The sequence below is a fragment of the Rhinopithecus roxellana genome, chromosome 12 (genome assembly GCF_007565055.1).
Source record: "Rhinopithecus roxellana isolate Shanxi Qingling chromosome 12, ASM756505v1, whole genome shotgun sequence".
NCBI lineage: Eukaryota > Metazoa > Chordata > Mammalia > Primates > Cercopithecidae > Rhinopithecus > Rhinopithecus roxellana.
In genome coordinates, this window is record NC_044560.1 from 71,523,980 (window position 1) to 71,545,211 (window position 21,232).

A 21,232-nucleotide genomic window follows, 5' to 3' on the forward strand; every position below is an offset into this window, starting at 1 on the left:
TTCTACTGTACCATGTGCCTGAAGTAGCCACCTTCACACATTCTTTGGAACAGAAAGTATTGACTATACCAAGAATCAAATTTTCCTGATAATTTTTGTAACTGCCCTCTTGATATAATCTACAAATTATATTATTTAAATGAATAATTCACGGATTAAAAAATTTCAGTGTGCTATATGGCTTTTACCTTTAAAAGTTGTAAAATCCTGGGAGCATTTGAAACTTAAACGCAAACCCAAGGCTACTCTCATGTACCAAAAATATGGAACTAGACAGAGATCTCCTGGCCTTGAACATGTCTTGCTTGGTTGAACATGACATCTTGGTTATTATTTATTTCTTGAACCTGCACCTACCTTTAGCTAAGGGACTAGAGAAGAGTATCGTCTGCTAGGGCAAGCTTTTGAGCTCTCTGGCTCAGTTCTCACAGTGGCTCAGTCTCCTAAGAGTTTCAGAGTCTTCAAGGTGTTTCCTCTACCTGCCCCGCAGCATCTGAAGCACTTACTATGATTATAATAAAATAACAGATGATTTATTTAATCTTTGTCTATGTCACCAGACTATAAATTCCATGAGGTAGAGATAGCGCCTGTTTGAGGACATCACTGGTTTTGTTTATTTTGTTGCTTCTCCAGTGCCATTTACCACGTAACAACCACTAAATATTTACTGAATGAGTGAGTGAATGAATGAATGAATGAATTCATGTTTAGCCTGTTGTTCCTTCCACTGAGCTAAGCTACTTTTTATTTTTCTCAGAGATCGCTTTGAAGAATATTCATATTAATGCTCATTTTAGTATTATGAATTTACTAGTCGTGCATGTTTAGATAAGTCACATAACTGTCTCAGTCGCCTTATCTGTAAAGTGGAGAAAATCTCATGGGGTTTTTGAGAGTTTTAAATAACTTATTTAAGCACTTATAAAAATACTTAACATAAAGCTATCATCATGAGTATTGGCATCCATTATTGTTATAATATACAAGCATATTCAACTACTTCAACCTCACATCAGCTACTTCTTAGGGCTTATGTGTCCTCACACTAAACTTGTTTTGTCTTATGTACTGGGGGAGCTATTAAGGCAAGCTCTGCCTGATTTATCTTTTGTAAGTTGTCAGTTCCGTTAACTAGACTTAAATTTACTTTTTTCTGGTAATTTTTAAAGTAGAGTCAAATTACTTAATGCTGAAAAATTAGGCTTGCATAGTTGTTGATCTAATAAAAGCACTATTGACAAAATAGAAAAAATTATAGCTTTCTCGGGACAAGATCACAAAAGCCTCTACATTTTTGTTATAGCCTGAAACTTTTTCAGTCTTCACATTTTCTGAAATTCAACCTTATTCGGTAAATAGACAAGTAAAAGAAAACTGTGGTCCTTCACATTTTTAATGGATATTTTGAGACATGTAGACTATAACCTTGAAAAGTCTTTTATGCTAATTGGTCATCATGGGTAACAACACTCAAAGTATTCAAAGTAACATAAGTCTAAGGTATAAATTCATGTTTTATTTGTTAGGAGTCTTAGAACTTCTTTGATTCTTTTTCTGTTTTGCATGAAGGTAACAAAAACCAGTGAGTGGTAGTTTTCTTATTATAAAACAATCTATACAAGCGAAAATTTATTCTAATATTATCTAAGTTTTGAAAAACTGATTTTTTTTTTTTTTTTAAGATGGAGTCTTGCTCTGTCACCCAGGCTGGAGTGCAATGGCGCAATCTCAGCTCACTGCAACCTCTGCCTCCCGGGTTCAAATGATTCTCCTGCCTCAGCCTCCCAAGTAACTGGGACAACAGACACATGCCAGCAGGCCTGGCTAATTTTTTTTTTTTTTTTTTTTTTTAGTAGAGATGAGATTTTGCCACATGGCCAGGCTGGTCTCGAACTTCTGACCTCAGATATCCAACCACCTTGGTTTCCCAAAGTACTGGGTTTCCCAAAGTGCCATTTTTTTCTTTTTCTTTTTTTTTTTTCTTTTTTTTGAGTTGGGGTCTTGCTCTGTCTCCCAGGCTGGAGTGCAGTGGCACTGTCACAGCTCACTCCAGCCTCGACCTCCCAGGCTCAGGCTATCTTCCTGCCTCAGCTTCCTGAGTGGCTGGGACCACAGTTGCATGCCACCAAGCCTGGCTAATTATTATTATTATTAATTATTTGTAGAGATGAAGTCTTGCTATGTTGCCCAGGCTGGTTTTGAACTCTTGGACTCAAATGATTCTCCCTCCCTGGCCTACCAAAGTGCTGAGATTATAGTCATGAGCCACTGCACCAAGATGGTTTTTAAAATCTCTATAAATGTCTGTTTATGCAGAACAAGATGTAAGAATACATAGTTATTTGGTGTGTGCAGTAGGGTTTCATGAGAAGGGAAGGGAAATAAAAGGAAGGAAGCTGTTGTTCAGTAGTTTACACTTTTGATTCTTATTGTTTTCCTCTCTAGTAACATCCCAGAGATGTTACACATGGTGAAGTCATATTTAAAAAAAAATTATTTCTAAACAAAATGTTTCTTTCCCTAATGAGATTCTGGTTTGGATGCTTTATTGTCAGTGTGCTGGGAATTTTGGAATGTTCTCTGTGTATTTCTATGATTTTGACCTAATAATCTCATTTGGATTTACCAGGCTCAGCAGCTGTTGTTTTTATCGACTATTGCTAAGTCTTATTAATGTCCAAAGTTGAAAAATCCTTTTCCTGTGCTGGCCTAGATTATTCAGAGTTTTATGAAATTTAAGTCTTTTCTCCAATGCCTGTGATTTTTATTTGCTTATAAGAAACCTTATAATATCCCAGTGAGTTCTTGAGATGGGCTAAGCCTATTTGCAGATCTCTCACAGGATGCTAGTGATGTTTGCAGGATTGTTTGTAGAACAGTGCTTTCCTGATAAATCCATCTATCCTATTTTCTACTGGAGCAAGGGGAAAACCTCAATTCCATTGACTTTAAGTACTGTTTGGTGTAACATGATAGATCGTTGCAATTTGATATTAATGATTTTCCTTTGGCAAAGCAGAATGCTAAGTTGAGAAGTCAAAGACATTGAGAATGCCCTAGGAGAGCATAAACTCAAAAGTATAACCATTTTATTGGCTACAATTGAAAAGTTTTATTTGAAGAGGAAATCAGATGTTAAATTTGGCCTTTTGATTTGATTTTTAATGTAATAGGAAGTTTTCTTACATAGTTGAAAACATATTGCTTTCTTTGTAATTTCTAATTTGTTTGTTTTAATTATAAGGCAGTGGTTTTTGAGGTCTAAGAAAGATACTAGTATGCTGTTACATTCCTCCCAGGGTGAGTTTTCTTGATTCTTAATCCCATCTGATCTCTGTACTGTCACATTCCCTTTTTTCCTGTTGGGAGTTTAAAATTATTCTCCTTATACATTTAGGATTCAAACCAATAGCTTTTCTTGTTGTCTAGGGATATGGTTAATGATTTCCGCATTTACAGGTAAAGATGAGCATCAACAGTGTACTTTATCAATTATAAAATCATCTTTACATAATAATCACATTTGATTCTGACAATTTAGAGAGGGAACGAGGAAGAATGACTGCAATTAATTCCTGTTCCTCAGAAAAGTCACACAGTATACCTCAAATAGCATGTAAACAGAAGGGCAGGACAAGAACCAGGCCTTTTAGCTCTGTGTCCAGTTTTCTTCCCACCCTCTCATACTGTGTCTGCACACCCTGTCCAAGACATTTACCAAGGCATTTACCAAGACATTTCCCATGTACAGAATTTGATTAATATGCTGAATAAAATTGTTGTGTCAAATTTTAATAAACTCTATGAAACCAAGTGTGTATCCTTCGGTTCTTTCCCTGTTAAACGTGAATTCTTGCACTATATGTACGGTGAGAGAGCTTTCAAGGCCTGCTTTCAAGGCCAGTGACAGTGAGTGTCCAACTTAAAGGTAAGAACAAGAGGACAACAATAAGACAGATGTCCCAAGGAGGCATATGACTCACAAGTTCAGTGGAAACATCGTAGGAGGTGAGGCTTGCAGGACGTGATAAGATTTGGAAAGCTGACGAAGGGGGTGGACTGGGAAATGTTTGAGCAGAGGTGTGTAGGAAAGAATGTATGCAGTACTGAAATCATTGCAGATGAAATGATACATCCAGGATTTGCTTCAAAACACCTGGCATGGGTGTGATATGAATTGATCGTTGTTGGGACTGGGTAAATGGTATATGGGGGACCCTTATAATATTATTCATACTTCTATATACATTAGACATTTTCCATAGTATTTTTTTTTAATAAAAATGGTATATGTTTTTTGGACAATAGGTTAGGCTGGCCTATCAGAATAGAGAGCATGTTCAAAGGCATAGTAGGAAAGGTTGGAAAAGCAGCCTGGCACCCAATTCGATGGTGAGAGAGGATTTGTGAATGTATGCTGTGGAGTCTCGGTGAGTGCTAATAGGCACTGGTTCATTGGTTGGACTTGAGTTCTACTTGACTGTGAGCCCAAAGTGAAGTTGCAGTCCAGTGTTGGCATCTTATCAAGGATGGCAGTAACTCCACTTTACCATCTGCTTCAGGACTGTCACATCTAATGTGCCATATTCAGTTCTGGAAGGCACATTTAAAGAGGACTGTTTGCGAACCAAGTTTCGATGGTGGGATATGTCAAGCCCAGAAGAGTAACTCACATCTTCCTAGCAATCTTCTTTCTGTCAGAACACTCCATCAGCTCATGGTTGTCTACCTGGAATAGACATATTTTCCCTTCTTCCAAGTCTCCCTACTACTTCCTTTCAAACGCTTTTTCTTTTGAGAGCCAAAGAATAGGCAATAAAAAGCAAATTAATCACATTACTATGATTCCTGAGTGACATGAAGGTACATAATCACAGTGGCATCTGACTCAACCTCCTGGCAACAGACTAACAGCTGACTGAGCTATACCCAGAAAGGAGCCCTTAGTGTAGCTTTCTGAAGCAAAGTTCCTCCTCCTTCCTGCTGAAGCTGTTTCTCTATAGCTAAGTAGAAAAGACAAGAGATGTATCAGAGAAATTTGGGTAATTGGTAATATTAAGGAATTGTTAATTATGTGTATATGATTTAGTAATGATTCTAGAGCTGACACACATAAGCTTGTGAAAACTGTTGTGTTATAGGAATTTTGCAAGCTAGTCAAACATAGTCATTAAAAACTAAATTATACAAACTTAAAGTATCAAAAGTAAAATAAATACTCAAAACTCTCACTCCCTAATAATTTTACTATAATTTGTTGTTATCTGTGCTGTTAAGATTATTTATGTCTAAGGTGTCTGCAGAGTAGAAGTACTATATAATGACGTATGACACATCTCTTCTCAACTCCACATTCAGTGACGTCATGTTGGTACTTTGAAATTGGCCATGGTGGGAATCATGGAAAATGACAAAGAACCAGGGTCCTTTTTTTTTTCTTTTTCTCAGAAAACTGGTTGCTAAATATTTACCAGCATGCCACTGGATATTATTGTGATATTGTGGTTATATCTTAAAGACTCTTTCTGTTTTAGGGATCCATACTGAAATAAGACAGAATATATCTAGAATCTGTTGCAAAATAATCCAATGAGGGTGGGTATTGTGATGTTGAATCAGAGTGGTGGGCAGATGGGTGTCATTGTACCACTCTCTCAACTTTTGTGTATGTTTAAAATTTTCCATAATAAAATGTTAAAACAGCAATTGTGGAATGTTACAATGAAAATAAATTGCCTGTACCTAGTAGACATAGATAGCAATCCAGTCTGACACATATCTGTCCTTCAAACTTTGATGCCAACATCCCTTTGATAAAATCATATTCTCAAATTTTTGAGCACTTATTTTGTAAATGGTTCACATAGGTCATTGATTTTAAAGATCTGTTTCTCATTAAATAAAATCAAGAAACCACTATGTGCAGTTTATCATGCCCATCAGGGCAAAGGAATCCACTAGAGCCTTCCCAAGGATAGCAGAAAGCTCTCTTCATAGTGGGCGGGCGGGGAGGCGGGGGGGGCATTCATTTGTTGGATTGCAATCCTGTTTGCAAAACCAGTTGTACGAATAGGGAAAAATGAATCAAGTAATTGCTCAGAAGGCTACTTGTGGCTACATGACAGCTGTGTACCCTTTAGATTTATTTTCAGTCTAGCTGATTTGAGTCATTGCCCAAAAAAGGAGTGTTGTCAAGTGAATTGTCTTTTATGCAGATGATGACAGCCTTTCTAAATATTGCCTTGCTGATATAAGGGATGTGTTTGGAATTATTGGCCTATGAATTAAACTAGCCCTAATCCAAACGATTTAAAAAGTTCTCGCTTAGGTTATATATTGATTACATTTCACAAAGAGCACAAAGAACAATATTTTTTCTAGCATATATTTAGACATCAAATGGAAAAGTTATAGCATGAATTACTCAGAGTACATCATTTTTTTCTAAGTTTGAAGTTTTAATTTCATTCTTAATATCAATTTGGAGTATGGTAATAGTTTTTCCTTGGATTTGATTATGCAATAATACATACAAGCTAAATCCAGTTTACCAGGAAAAACATTTATGTTGAGTAATGAATGCAAGTGGTCACTATGATTATCCCATCAAACAGGGTAGTGAGGAAATTATTAGGTTTTATAATGGGGACAGAGAAGGACAATCAGAACCTTGAGGGGGAAAGTCTATTCTGTCTTGTAATATTAAGTTAATGTGAGTTTCTGGTCCGTGTAGAAATACAGGCTTAGACCATTCTCTTAAGTTAATGACAAAAAAATTCAAAGCCTCAAGCAATGAAAACAACAGATGCAAACTCAGGTTTGTTTTGACCCCTCAGTTTTGTTTCACCCTGGGCTGAAACAGATGCTGCAAATAGGAATTAAGATCAGGGAAGCCAGAAGTCAGAAGAGTGTGGGTAGGAGAAAAATCATTATAACTTCTCCTCATAAGACAGAGCTGGACAGAAAAATCACCTGGAGAAACTGGGAGACTTTGTTGACACTTTGCTGCAGTTTTTCCCATGTTAATTCCTTTGTACCAGTACCCTTCAGGGCCCTGCAGAGTCCCTCCACAGCGTATTCTGAGAGTTTGTTTGAGGTATATAAATATAATAGAAGTCATAGTTCAAAATTAAGTTGGAACATGAAGATTGGGGTGTGATTGCTAAAAAAAAAAAAAGCACATATTAAGTTCCTGAAGTGAAATAATCACAGGCTTGTGATTATTCACTCAGAAACTATTTACTGAGCCCCTACTATCTGGGCTAGGCAATGGGATACCACAGTGAGCCCTGCAAATAGAAGCCCTGTGCTACCAGAGCTTACTGCTTACTGTGTGGAGAAAAGCGAAACAACATAAGTATATAGTACATTAAACGGAGACGGATTCTGTAGGAAAAACAAAACCAGAGCAATTCTTCAAAATTAAATTCCCAAAGGATAACATTTTCCAACTCTATCAAAGCTAGCAAAGAAAGGAGATTGATGTTTATAAAATGTACCATACATCACATCAGAAATTATTTCATGTTTCTATTAACCCTGTTGATATGCTAAATATATTCACTATCTCTACAACCATTAGACAACAAATTAAAGATAAAGTAGCTTGGGAAAGGGAGCAGCTTTTTAACACTGAAGTGAAATGAAAAATATGCCCTAATGTTTTGTTAGTGAGTTGGCAGTTCATGATCAGGAAGACAGTGAGCACCTGCAATAGGGAGGCTGGAAGTTATTTTTATAAAGAATGTCCTTGATTGCTTCCAATTCTATTTATCTCCAGTTGCACAACCAAGTAGAAGTCATTTGAAGAGATGTTTTGTAGTTACGTGGATGCAGGTTTGCATATGTGGGTGTTTTCGAACATATAAACTTCATGTTTTAATGAATTCAGTCATCTTCATAAAAAACTAAATTGTCCCAATTTTAAATGGAAATATTCTGGAAGGAAGGTATTCAATGAATTCTTTTATGTGGGAGATGGACTGAGACTGCATTGAGTTATTTATTTTAAGTAACTTTTAAAGTTTTACCAAGTGCAGGTCTTTAAGTCCAACATTGGCCCAAGTCTTCGGCAAAAACAGCCTAACAAACTCATTGATATTTTTTCCTCTCCCTAGGGCTCCAGTTTGTGTTTTCATTTGCCTACTAGACCTCACTACCTGGATGGCCCACAGGTACTGCAAACTCAGTGTTTCAAATAACACACTCACTAGCCTCCTTCATCATTGACCCTGTGACCAAAGCTAGTGTAAGTCACTTGTCCTTGAGTCCTGACTCTCCTTAACATCTAATCTGCTACCAAGTCCTTCTGATGGATACCTAAGGAGCCCTAGAGTCTATGCCCATAAGCTAGTTAGCAGAGCACCTGCTTGAAAGCACTTACAAGTAATAGTAGTATTTTTGCTTCTATCTGCTCTTCTCTTCACACTCAGTTACATCTTAGTTCAACCCTCCTTTCCTGTTTATCATCTGGACAATTGATCTATCCTGGTCTCCTCCCTATGTGTATTTCTCCTTTTTAACAAGTTGTTCATGCTGCTACCAAAGTGGCAAATTCTCACTTTTTAAATTTAAGATTTGACGCTGACTGGATTAAGTCACTCCCTTTCACAAATACCTTTTTGGGTTCAATAGAATGGTACCTGTACCTGTGTCTCATTAGGTCTGCACCTAAATGGTCTTTTCATCTCACCTTCTTCAGCTTTCCCGCTAGGTTCACTTGAGAGAACAGTACTCAGTCAAACCTTAGCTATGCTAAACCTTTAATAAAGTATAAAAGATTAAGTTTGTTAATTATTAGCCTTGCTTTGAAATGAAAGGGCAAAATTCACCAAATAGCTTCTTGGTCTTCCACTGAATATTGGAATATTAACTAGCACTTTATAACAGAGCCTTTCACCAGGCCAACTTTACTGCTCTTCCCTTTTCCCATCTCTCTCATCAGTCAGAACCCACAGTTCTGCCTAAATTCCTTCATTCCTGGTCAGTCTCACTGATACTACCATGGTCTTCACTCTTGACTGCTTCAGCATTGAATGACTGCAGTAGGATCCTGCCTGGTTCCCTTACCTTCATTTCCCCTGGCCCCTGGTCCTGCCCCATTGTATCTCTCATGCCTCACCAGATTAATTTTTCTAAAACATTGCTTGCATTCTGTTTTAGAATCTGTAATTGTTCTCTTTTGTAAGTCAATTCAAGCCATACGCTCATATTCTGGAATCTCCAACCATAAATGTCCTCACTGCCTCATTTATTTGTGAAGTCGTCTCCCTCTGGCCGTGAAGATCCTCTGCAGCCTCACTGCTCTTCCTCAGGCAACACCCTTCTGCTCTGTCCCTCCCCACTGCCCCACTGGAGATCTTTTTCCTGCCCCAGCCCCTGCATATCCCTAACAGGTCAGAGATACCTTATCTATATTGCCTTCTCCATTCCCTGAGCTATACCTGTTCACCTTATGGGAGGAAGCTTTGGATGGTTGGAAGAGCACCAAGTTTGGTGTCAGTTATGGGATCAAGCTGTTGCTCACCAGTCATTTGTCTTCAGCAGCTAATTTTTTTCTCTCTGAGCTTATATCCTTATTCTAAAGTCAAGTGTATGATTTAAATGACTATGAAAAAAAAAAGCTCCAAAAACTTTTGAGCATGATGTTCAGAGTTGTTCCACTCCACTATTTAATCCTTTATTTTTTTTCCTTTTCACCCTGTGTATAAATTTCCCATTTTCCTAACTTTGTAAGTGTTTTAAGGATAGATATAAAATGAAATATACTTTCTTATCTTATTCGGACCATACCACAACAAATGCTCAATGAATTCTCCCTATCAAGAGAATTCATTGAATATAAATATAAAGGATCAGGCTCTGTGGTGAAAGTACAGTATTTGATAAAGCAAGTGAGGGAGTAACAAGAAAAGAGGGTGCCCAAAGAAAAGGGGACTGAGTAGGAGACTGGCCAGCCTCAATACTTTTTGGTGCATCCACAGACAAGCTCTGAATGAGACCCACTAGCCAGGCTCATCAACCTCTTAACACCATGGCAATAGAATTGACTCAGTTTCTTAAGTGTGACACTGTTCTTAAAACATAGTAGGCTCTCAAGTGTTTCTAGAGTTCACTAACCACATGATTTGCATATTATATATATTTATACTCATGCATGTATGGTGCCAATAGATTTGTCTGTCACTGCTTATTTATTCATAGTTTTTTTTTCCTTTTAAATTTCATTCTTTTTTTTTTTTTTTTTTTTTTTTTTTGAGACGCAGTCTCACTCTGTCACCCAGGCTGGAGTGCAGAGTGCAGTGGCGGGATCTCGGCTCACTGCAAGCTCCACCTCCCAGGTTCCCGCCATTCATCTGCCTCAGCCTCCCGAGTAGCTGGGACTACAGGCGCCCGCCACCACGCCCGGCTAATTTTTTGTATTTTTAGTAGAGATGGGGTTTCACCGTGTTAGCCAGGATGGTCTCGATCTCCTGACCTCATGATCCGCCCACCTTGGCCTCCCAAAGTGCTGGGATTACAGGCGTGAGCCACCGTGCCCGGCCTTAAATTTCATTCGTATACAGAGCAGCAGTGTGTCTGCTTTGTCTGCAGAGTAGCACTAATGTTCAGATTTGCATTGTGTTTGTGCAGTGTCTAATAGGTGCTACCTGATCACTTGCTGAAGTCATAGGTAGTTCAGGAACTATCTTCTTATTTAGATTGCTAGGAAGTTTTCATAAAAATATTGTCCTGTGTATAATACTAAACTTACTCAAATCCTGCTTAAAATTAAAAATAAGTATAAAGAATAATAATTAGTAAATGAGAATTTATTTTATTTTTGCATGGTGTCTTCTAGCCCCTTCTCCCACACCCGACTTCCTTGGAATAAGAGATATGGTAATGGAAACCAGAAATTGATGATCCTACTTAGTATCCATCTTAGCAGAAAAATGTAAACAGTAGTGAGTTTTGTTTGCTAACACTATCCTTGGACAATAAGAATAATCGTTAGGTACTTATAATAACTCTCACTATGTTTAGGTCACTGAGTCAGTTAAAAGCAGACTAATCAGTAAAATACATTTTCTGGTTTTAGAGAGCTTATAATTTACAGTAGATTAAAGGGAATGACAGTAACCCCAGCAAAATAATTAAGAGAAATGTGATTTACTTGTTACCTAAGAAGCAAAAGATACATTTTTCTCCAAAGTAAGTCATTAAAGATTGCAATTGTTTATACCAAAGTTGATTTACTAGCATGAAAATGATTGTTTAACTCTGCTCCCTGCATTCACCAGGCTGGCTGGGTGAGTGCTTATTTCAGATGAGCCAGGCTGGCTACAGGAAAAGATATTTGCATAGAAGACTGGGGACATTACCACACAACAAAATGAAGAATTATGCTTTCAAAATTCCTTTTATTACTGCCTTGATTAAATTGTTGTTTCCAAGGGAATGGATTTTCAGATGAAATTTTAATATGCTTCAGATAATTCCAATTGTGTTCTTTCATTTTACTCGGCTTTCACAATATGATCATATTTGGTTTCACTTCCTGGTTAGTGCACACAAGCCTGTTGCTGGGAAATATTTGACTAAAGTGTTTATGAGAGAAGACTATTGTTTCAAAGTAGAGGAAGGCATTTTGGTTTGATTTAGACTTAGTTCATGTAGTAATTTTTATAGAAATAAAATTTCTGACATGTAAATTGGTTAAAAACACTCTTTAAAAATAATTTAAAGGACTTATTTGGCGCTGAAATTAAGTTACCTTGTGGTAAAATCATCTCTTCTACAGAACTGTTTGATTAGGTACCAGTTGTGCAACAAATGAAATGTTTGTCCATAATTAGAGTAATTGTAACTTGATTTTAAACAGAGGTTTGATTGCATGGTGAGTGTAATAATGCCAAATGATTTTTCCATTGATTAAGGGCCCAGTGTATTCTTAAGTTGATCGTTTGCTCTCAGTGTGTTTAACCTGGCTAGAATATATCTGGCACCCTTTTGTGTATGTTGTAAATGACTGCTCTTCTGTGTTACTTCATACAAAATCTTTGCCTATTCTAAAAGTGGTATTTTTACCATTAAGTATTTAATTCCACCAGAGTACCCAGGTATTACCTAGTTTAAAAAAGTACAAATCAAATTTATTTCTCTTTTGAAAAAGTCAGTTAAGACTTTCAGGAAACATGTGCTTCCTTAAAATCTAATTGCTTTGTCCATTTGCATCAATTTACTGGCTAAATCTGAAAGTTTAATTTTTTAAAGCGTAACTATTTTTCTACTCAGAATTTTAATTTTGAAGTCCATCTGTGTTTTATTTCTCAAGGTACCCAGATATATACCCTAACATAAAATTAGGCTTCCTGCTGTCAATCTTGAACTCTCTCCAATGAATTCCTTCTGATGCTTTCAGATTAATTTTCTTGATATATAATAGTATGTCCCTAAATGTATTTTTCTATCATTCCCTTTCTCAGATATCACCAGTGACTTCCTACTACTTATATCAAGCCTAAATTCCTCTCTGCTTATAAAAATATTTGAATATTCTAAAAGTGGTATTTTTACCCCTAAAGCAATAATTTCTCAGGTGCCTGTTATGTTCTGTGCCTGAGTTATGTCTTGAAAATTTTTTAGTGTGGCATTTGAGACTCACTTAGCATTTGATCCTAATCACCTTTCCACTCTTATCCCCATCATTTCTGTCTCATAAATTCCACTCCATCTCTGTGTGTGCTCACTAATTCATTAAATTGACCTTGACTTTCTTTTGCCTTCTTTATTGGTTGTTCCATTCGTCCACATAAAATATTATGTGCCCTGTTATTAACCACCCCCTTTCACCCCTTATTCCTTCACCCCCTAACTATATAAATCTTATGCATCTTTCTTGGTCCAACTCATAAACCCTGTGCAGTGACTATTGTTCTTCTAGCATATATTACCTTACGATGTAACTGTGTAATTCATTTGTTTGGTCTTGTACTTATGCCTTCTTTCACCAATGCATAAGCTCCTTTTGAGATTTAGGTCTGAGTGTGACACCTTTCTATTGCCTTCATCACCTGGGCCAGTTCTTTGCACCCAGCAGAAGCCTCATCATGATTGTCGAGTACACCTAGTGTCAGAGCAAGATGTAACATTTCCACTTTCTCTTGGTGCCCCATGACACAAGTTGGTGTTACACAAGACCCTCTTCATTTCTACCTTTCTTCAACTGACAGCGACTAAGTTGTTGCCTTCCTTAAATGGGTAAGAGTCTCCACACAATAAAAACAGATGGTATTATCAGATATAAATAGGTAAATACTATTTTTTGTGTGTGAGTGAGAGAAAAAAGACAGGAAAAAACTACACTTATAGCTTTCTTGGCACAATCTTTTTGCCTCTCAAATTTGGTTGCTAAGAAATAACCATAGATTCATCTGCTGTGTATAAAAGAGAAACGTAGAGACTCTGTGTGTTTTGCAGCCGATTTTGTCACTGAGCTATGACAGAGCCTCACCCTGATTTAGAAGTCATGTGTCAGACTTCCAGATGGGGAGTCTATCTTTTGTCTCCTGGAAAACCATTGAAACTCTGTTTCCAGAAGGCCCATGTTTCTCCCCTTTGCTGAGACCAAGTGAAGCTGCAGAATCCTGCTGAGTTATGAAGCCCGAAGCCAACCTAATGTGCAGGAATGATCTGTCACATTTTTTGGAATGTAGGCATTCTATGTGATTCATATTAGTTATTTGTGTGTTATTTTAGAAGAAGCTTACTCTATCACTTCAGAGTGCCCAGAGCTGCCCCAACTTATTCTGAATGCCATGGCGGAGCTAAATTCGTCTTCTCTGCTGATGAGGCTCAAATGGAGTCTTGAGTCTCTGCTAAAGGATTCAGGAAGCCTTGCATGTCACATAGAATTTGGGATGTAAATTGAAGGTAAGAAGGCACGAAGATTGTAAGATACTTTGCAGTTTTTGCTTCCAAGCAAGGAGATCTGATTAAAACTCTTGTATCTGTTAAATTAATATTTACTAGCAGCTTCTACAAGCTAAGCCCTGGGATGCAATGATAAGCATGATACATGTAGACCAGACCTCAGAGAGAAATAAACCTTTAATCAAACAATTACTTATAGGTTTGTGATAAATGTTTTGAAAGGAAGGGATAGAGAACTATAGGAGCATGTTGTGAAGTGACCTGTCATCATGTCAGGAAGGTGTCCCTTAGGAAATAACTTTATTAGTCGTTGACTCAGGGCATCAATGACTTAAACAACTCCCTTGTTTTGGCCTTGAAAGCAAGCTTGACCTTTTAAGTGAACTATCTGGCACTGTTTGAAATTGCAGCAGCCAGCTGAAATAAGAATTCGCTCTCCTTATGAGACTTTTCTTATACAGCATCATGTTATGTGTATAATAAATTCATATTTGGCCTTTGCCCCCATGTCACATCACAGAGCCCCATTCCTGATAAGAGTGTCCTTTGTTATTCATAGTGAACCCCTGTTAACCATACCTAAGTTTTGTTTTAATGTGGTAACTCATTGTAGGCACCTGGGTAGCCTCAGGATGGGTGGGGGCTGGTCACCAGAGGATCCAACCATGTGATTCCAGCATTGGAACTTTTACACCCACCATCAGCATCTGGAAAGGGGAGAGGGACTGGAGATTTTCAATCACTAACGGCCAATGTTATTTAATCAATGATGCCTATGTAATGAAGTTTTCATAAAAACCCCTGAACAATGGGGTTCAGGTAGCTTCCAGGTTGGTGAACACATCAAAGTGCTGGGAGGGTGCTGAGGTTGGAAAGAGCAGAGAAGCTCCATCCTCCCACTGCCCTCAAATACCTTGCCTTTTGCATCTCTTCCATTTGGCTGTTCCTGAGTTGTATCCTTTATAATAAATCAGTAATGGTGAGTAAGGTGTTTTCCTGAGTTCTGTGAGTTATTCTAGTAAATTACCAAATTTGAAGAGAACGTTATGGGAACCCCCAAATTTATAGTCAAGTCAAACAGAAGTACAGGTAGTCTGGATTCCTGGGACTTGTGATTGAGTTTGAAGCAAGCGCAGTCTTGTAAAATGGAGCCCTTAAACCTGTGGAGTCTGATGCTAACTCTGAGTAGTTAATGTCAGAATAGGATTGAATTTTAGGACACCCAGTTGGTGTTACAGGGAGTGATATCAGAAAAAAAGACATCTCACTCTGCATTTACCCTAAATGTAAACCAGACATTCTCCCTTTCCAGCTGAAGAGCAAATGGCAACCAGTGATTTTGACTACCAGCAGCCATTAACCAAGTTACAAATGTGAAGCATTAATTTAACACCAAGGTAAAAACGGACATTTTACCTGAATCATACGTGACACAAGAGCTTGCTTTTTCAAAACAGACTGGTTTCTCTCTGAATGCGCTTGCCCAGTGTTTCATTCCCCACCCCTTCTTCCATGGAAAATAGGAGCTGGAACAGATAAGCAGTGCTGACTGACTGGAATCTTTTAAAAGAGCTTCTCTGGGTTGGGCAGTTAGGCACGTGCACTCCATTGGCACGGTGAGCTAGAGATTGTGCGCATTCTCTTTTTGTCTTTTTCCAAATCCCCAGTTAACAGACCTTAAGTGATCCATTATCAGTCCATTATTGAAAGGCAGATTTGGAGAATAATTTTCTACTGAGGTTGTTGTTTTGTCACAGTGAAACAAATGACTGGCATTCTGTGTTTGGGCCACATAGTTCTTCTGAACCCCTGGGTCTCAATGCCTTTTTTGAAGAGTTCTTTTTGACTTCGCAATAGGACCTAAATGTGATGAAATGTCAATGTCTTTGCAACACTTGCTGTTTTGTTTCCCTGGAACCAGAGTGGCATAAATAAAGCTCACTTCCTGGGTTGTTTTGTTTCAGATACTGTCCCAAGGCCAAAAGCATCCTCTTTTTAAATCACTTTGCTAGTAAAAGCATTAGCTTTCTTTATAAGAGTTCTCGTTTGCATTTGTTTGCTACTGCAGTGATTTCAGAGTGCTTCCATGATATTTGTTTTACCACTAATATCAATTCTTGAGCCAGTATGATTGTCTGTATTTTAAAGCTGAGGAGATGGAGGCCTGTATTTGGTGAGTGATTTAAGCCCATGCAGATAATGGTGGAGGCAGGCCTGGGACTCAGTCCGTGTTCATTTTCCACACTGCTGCCATGGAAAACCAGCCCCTGCGTCTTACTCTCAGTAGTGCGAGGAGTGGAGAAGCAAAATGATACTGTACTCAGTCAGCAGCAGACACATAAATACAATTTCCTAATTTTTATTTATGTGTTTTTTCCTATGTTGTTTGTTCCCCTGCTCGGGCTTGGGGAACATTGAAATTAGGAAATTTGTACTTACCTAAAACAGCTCTAGAACACTTACACAGCAACGGATCAGCAAGTAGGGCAATTGCTCTAAGATGTGCAGAGTGGACTCTCACAGCAGTGACTGCTGCTGACCAGTAAGTCAAGACAACTGGGCCGGGCGTGGTGGCTCACACCTGTAATCCCAGCACTTTGGGAGGCATGAGGTCAGGAGATTGAGACCATCCTGGCTAAGACAGTGAAACCCTGTCTCTACTAAAAATACAAAAAAAATTAGCCGGGCGTTGTGGTGGGCGCCTGTAGTCCCAGCTACTCGGGAGGCTGAGGCAGGAGAATGGCGTGAACCCAGGAGGCAGAGCATGCAGTGAGCTGAGATCACACCACTGCACTCCAGCCTGGGCGACACAGCAAGACTCCGTCTCAAAAAAAAAAAAAAAAAAAAAAAAAAAAATTCTGTAAAAATGCCTAGTATCTGTAAGCATAGACACCAGTGAAGTATAGATAGAAATAAAGTCAGAGGCTTTGAAAAATCCCTTGCCATCACAGCAGGGTTCCAAACTGATTGTAATCCATGAGACAGGCAGCATGATAAAGCAAGAGGCGGCCATAGCTAACTGTGAGGCTGAGCGAGTGCCCACAGTGAGTCACAGGGCAAAGCATCCTGTTGTCATGTTCGTACTGTTCTCAGGTGATCCATGATCACTGTGATCACAGAATTAATAATCCAATCTGCCCTACATTTTGGGGTCAAACTTAGTACTCCTGGGAGGGAAACAGTAAGAGCCAATAAAACAGAAAGCAAGAGAAGCTGGAGATCACCACTCTTTCCCCTCACTTCCCAGTGGCAAGCCTCCCAACCCTCCCTGAGACATTGCTTTGTCTTTATAATAAGAAAGCAGCAAGTCAAGAGGTGACATGTTTTAGAAAGGGCTCTCTGGCTGCAGTATGGAAATGGGACTAAGGAGGGCAAGAGAAGAGGTGATTTCAGAGTCGTCTTGCCCAAAGAGGATATGGGCCCCACCCAAGAGAGTGGTAGCAAGATTGTAGAAGGAACTGGTTTAAGAGGCCATTGGATTTGAGGGAATAGAAGAAGAGAAAGTTTCTGGGTTAGGTACCTGCCTTAGTCTGTTTGTGCTGCTGTAACAAAACACCTAAAACTGGGTAATTTATAAGTAACATAAATGTATTCCTTTCCAGCTCTGGAGGCTGGAAAGTCCAAGATCAAGATACTGCAGATTTGGTTTCTGGACCATGAACATTGTATAGGAGTAGAAGAGCAACAGGAATAGAATGAGAGAACTTACCCTTCAAGCCCTTTTATAAGGCACTAAATCCCATCCTTGAGGGCAGAGTCCTCATAGCCCAACCACCGCTTAAAGGCTCCATTTCTTAATATTGTTGCACTGAGGTTTAAGCTTCAACATGAATTTTGAAGGGGACACAAACATCCAAACCATAGCAGTCAATGCCTTAGCCCTTGATGTTGCTATCAACCTGAGATTCGGGGATCGAGGAAGGGCAGGTATGATATCTAGGTGTGGGAGGAAACAGTAGACGCAGTTTGTGACATGCTGTTTGAGTTGCTTCCACACATCTCGGTATATAGCCGGGAAGATGTTGGGGAGACGATTCTGCAGCTTGGGGTTAGGAAGCTGGGCTCACCATATATACAGAGATGGTGGATGAAACCTTAAGCATAATGCTCAGGATGTCACCCCCATAGCATATGTGTGAGTAGAGAAGCAACAGACCCAAGACTGAACCCCAGTGCTTAAGGGGTAAGGTAGTAGTAGAAACCTTCCATGGTCCTAATACCTTTTTATCTTCAGTTAAAATTAGTACTTCCTGCTGGGTGTGGTGGCTCATGCCTGTAATCCCAGCACTTTGGGAGGCCGAGGTGGGACAATCGCTTGTGTCCAGGAGTTTGAGACCAGCCTAAGCAACATTGTGAGACTCTGTCTCTACAAAAAAATCAAAAAATAGCTGGGTGTGGTGGTGTGTGCCTGTAATCCCAGCTACTCGGGAAGCTAAGGTGGGGTGCATTGAGCCATGACCACAACACTGCACTCAGCTAAATGACAGAGTGAGACCCTGTCTCAAAAAAAATGCATATATGTATGTATACACACACACACACACATTTTTGTGTATATGTGAGGCAGAGTGAGTGCCCATAGCAAGCCACATGGTGAAGCATCCTGTTATCCTACTTATTTATAAACATATAAATAAATTTTAAAAATTAGTACTTCCATTATATACTTGGCTTGATGACCTTTTCTTGCTATAACCAATTTTTACTCTCTTTTTCAGTGAGACCAATTTATGAGTTGGCAATTATAGACATTGTACTCCCTTTCTAAGAAAACATACACCATTGCTTTTTCTGGTGTTCTAACTTTTAAACCCCTTCTCAATCCTCACCACTCCAGAGGAGTCTTTCAGACTAGATATCCCCTAGCTCCAACCACAGTTAATAAACTCATTGCATTGTGGGAAACTGGAAGTAGAGACTCTCTCAATCATTTGCTCTCTCTAACATTACATGTAAGGAAAGTTAGGTTAAGTGAGGTGACAAAGCCAACATTATACCGTCAGTAAGATGTAAAGCAAGGGGTAGAACTTGAGTTTCCTAACACCTAGTTGGGTATTCATTTGATCAGGTCATGCTGCCTTGTAGTGCTGATCCTTCCCTATATCTCAGTAATGGTTACTTTCCTTCATTTGAACATCTAATCACATTACTACATTCCCTTCAACCACCTAGTATAGTTCTATGGAGAGGCAGAGCAGCTGTTTCTCTATTATTAACTCATTTGATATGGCTTTTAATAGATCTATCTCATTTGGTATATCTTTTAATATGTTTGTCTCATTTGGTATGCCTTTATCCACTTGTGCTTTAGTTGAGCAGTTCGACCCCACATATCTCGACCCCACATATCCAGAGACTATGGAAGTAACAAGGCAATCATGCAAAAATGGGTTTATTATGAAAGTCTCAGGGATACGTGGCTGGATGGATGGATTGATCTGTTTATTTCACATAGGCACCCAGTAAGTGTGTCTGCTATCACTAAGGCCAAGGATTGCTATTACTGTCTTATAACCACCTCCCAAAACACACACACACACACACACACACACACACACACACACACACCCTCTGCATTACCACCACCCATCCTCCCACCTTCTTATCTTTTCCTTTTCCTCCCTGCCTTCACCTACCCTATTATTGCTGTCCTTGATGCCTTCTGGTGGATTGACCGCTTAACAAAAGATTAACAAGAGGATCAAATACTTTGCATATCCATTAAATTATTAGTGAATTTTGTAAACATGGGAGCTTCAATTGTTATTTTAGGGAAAAAAAGATCTCCCATATTCAGTTACCTTAATAGTTACCAGAAGATTTTTTAAATTTCTTACCTTCATATATTGCAATTTATCCTTTTTTTTTTTTTTTTTTTTCTTTCAGAGACTTGATCTCACTCTGTCATCCAGGCTGGAGCTCAGTGGTGTGCAGTCTCGGCTCACTGCAGCCTTGACGTCCTGAACTCAAGCAGTCCTCCTGCCTCATCCCCCTGAGTAGCTGGGAGTACAAGCAGGTGTCACTATGCCCAGCTAATTTTTAAATTTGTTGTAGAGACAGGATCTTGGCTTGTTGCCCAAGCTGGTCTCAAACTCCTGGGCTGAAGTATCTTCCCATCTTGACCTCCTAACGTGCTAGGATTACAGGCATGAGCCACCATGCCTGGCCATATTGCTATTTAGTAAAGAAGACGTAAACCTTTTCTAGACAAATTTGGGGGATCACATTCTCTCTTCCACCCAAATCAGGATGCTCTCCCATCCAAGGAAGGATGTACCCTTCCTCTGGCTATCTATCATGTCAACCTTAAGTACTTAAAACAGGCAGGCAGGATGGAGGAATTCAAGGTAACAAACAAAATTGATAATTAAATATTTAGTATTTATTGTAACCTATGAATTATGAACAAAGCAAATTCAATACATTAAAATTATATTTTTTGTGTTGGTATGTTTTCTAGTATATTGAGACCGACAGTATATTTAATTTGTGTAATCCATTTATGTTCATTTTAAAGCAATAAGAACAGTTTTCCTGTTCTACATGAGTATAGATTTTTTTGTGGAGATATACATATGTAACAAAATTTACTTTTTAAACTATTTTAAGTACTTTTTACTTTTTTAAGTATTTTAACTATTTTTAATTCTGTGGCATTGAGTTCATTTATATTGTTGTACAACCATGATTATAGATTTTAAGTCATGACCTTCTGCTTGGGTGACAGTCATATCAGACCTGTCTGCAGCATAAATCTTGATAGACATTGCATCAAAGAGTAGAGGTTACCAGCACAGGTTAACTTTTTAAAAATGTGGCATCAAGGTATATTAAAGGTTTCACAACACTTTGCCTTCCTTATGGGCCATATAGTAAATGATTAAGAACAGTTTATATTTCACAACACTTTCTAGTAATGAATCTTGTGATATATGGTGAGAACTGACATGGAAATCAGAACTTAGGTGGAAAGCCAAACCTCCAGTATCTAATCTGCTATTTGTTTATAGGATCATACTTTAAAGGCAATCATTAAAGGATTAATTTTAGATAAAGCTACTACTGTGTTAATAAATAACCATGTTTAGTGCTTACACCTGTACCTGCTGCTGTGCTAAGCATTTGAATTGTAGTTGCCTCAATTCTTAAAACAACTCCATTAGGTTGAAACCATTATTATGGTTATTATCCCTATTTTACAGATGAGAAAAGTGATAGCTTATCTAAGATCAAGCAGATGGTAAACAACAAAGTCAAACCTCAATCTTAACTATTCTGCTACCTGCCCTTCCAAGTCTCTCACATTTTCATCAGT

At 38.5% G+C, this 21,232-nt stretch overlaps 1 protein-coding gene across 4 annotated transcripts in view; it reads left to right on the plus strand.

The window, feature by feature from the left end:
* Nucleotides 1-21,232, plus strand: part of LRRC8B (leucine rich repeat containing 8 VRAC subunit B) — a 79,282-nt gene that overhangs the window by 23,910 nt on the left and 34,140 nt on the right. The window contains exons 2-4 of one of the 4 annotated variants that reach the window (XM_030942955.1): nt 8,121-8,177; nt 13,744-13,917; nt 15,230-15,314. The exons of 2 other annotated variants lie outside the window; for them this stretch is intronic. The gene's annotated coding sequence lies outside the window, so the exon portion shown is untranslated. The remainder of the gene's footprint in view (nt 1-8,120; nt 8,178-13,743; nt 13,918-15,229; nt 15,315-21,232) is intronic. One more of the 4 variants, XM_030942956.1, reaches the window with a different exon arrangement.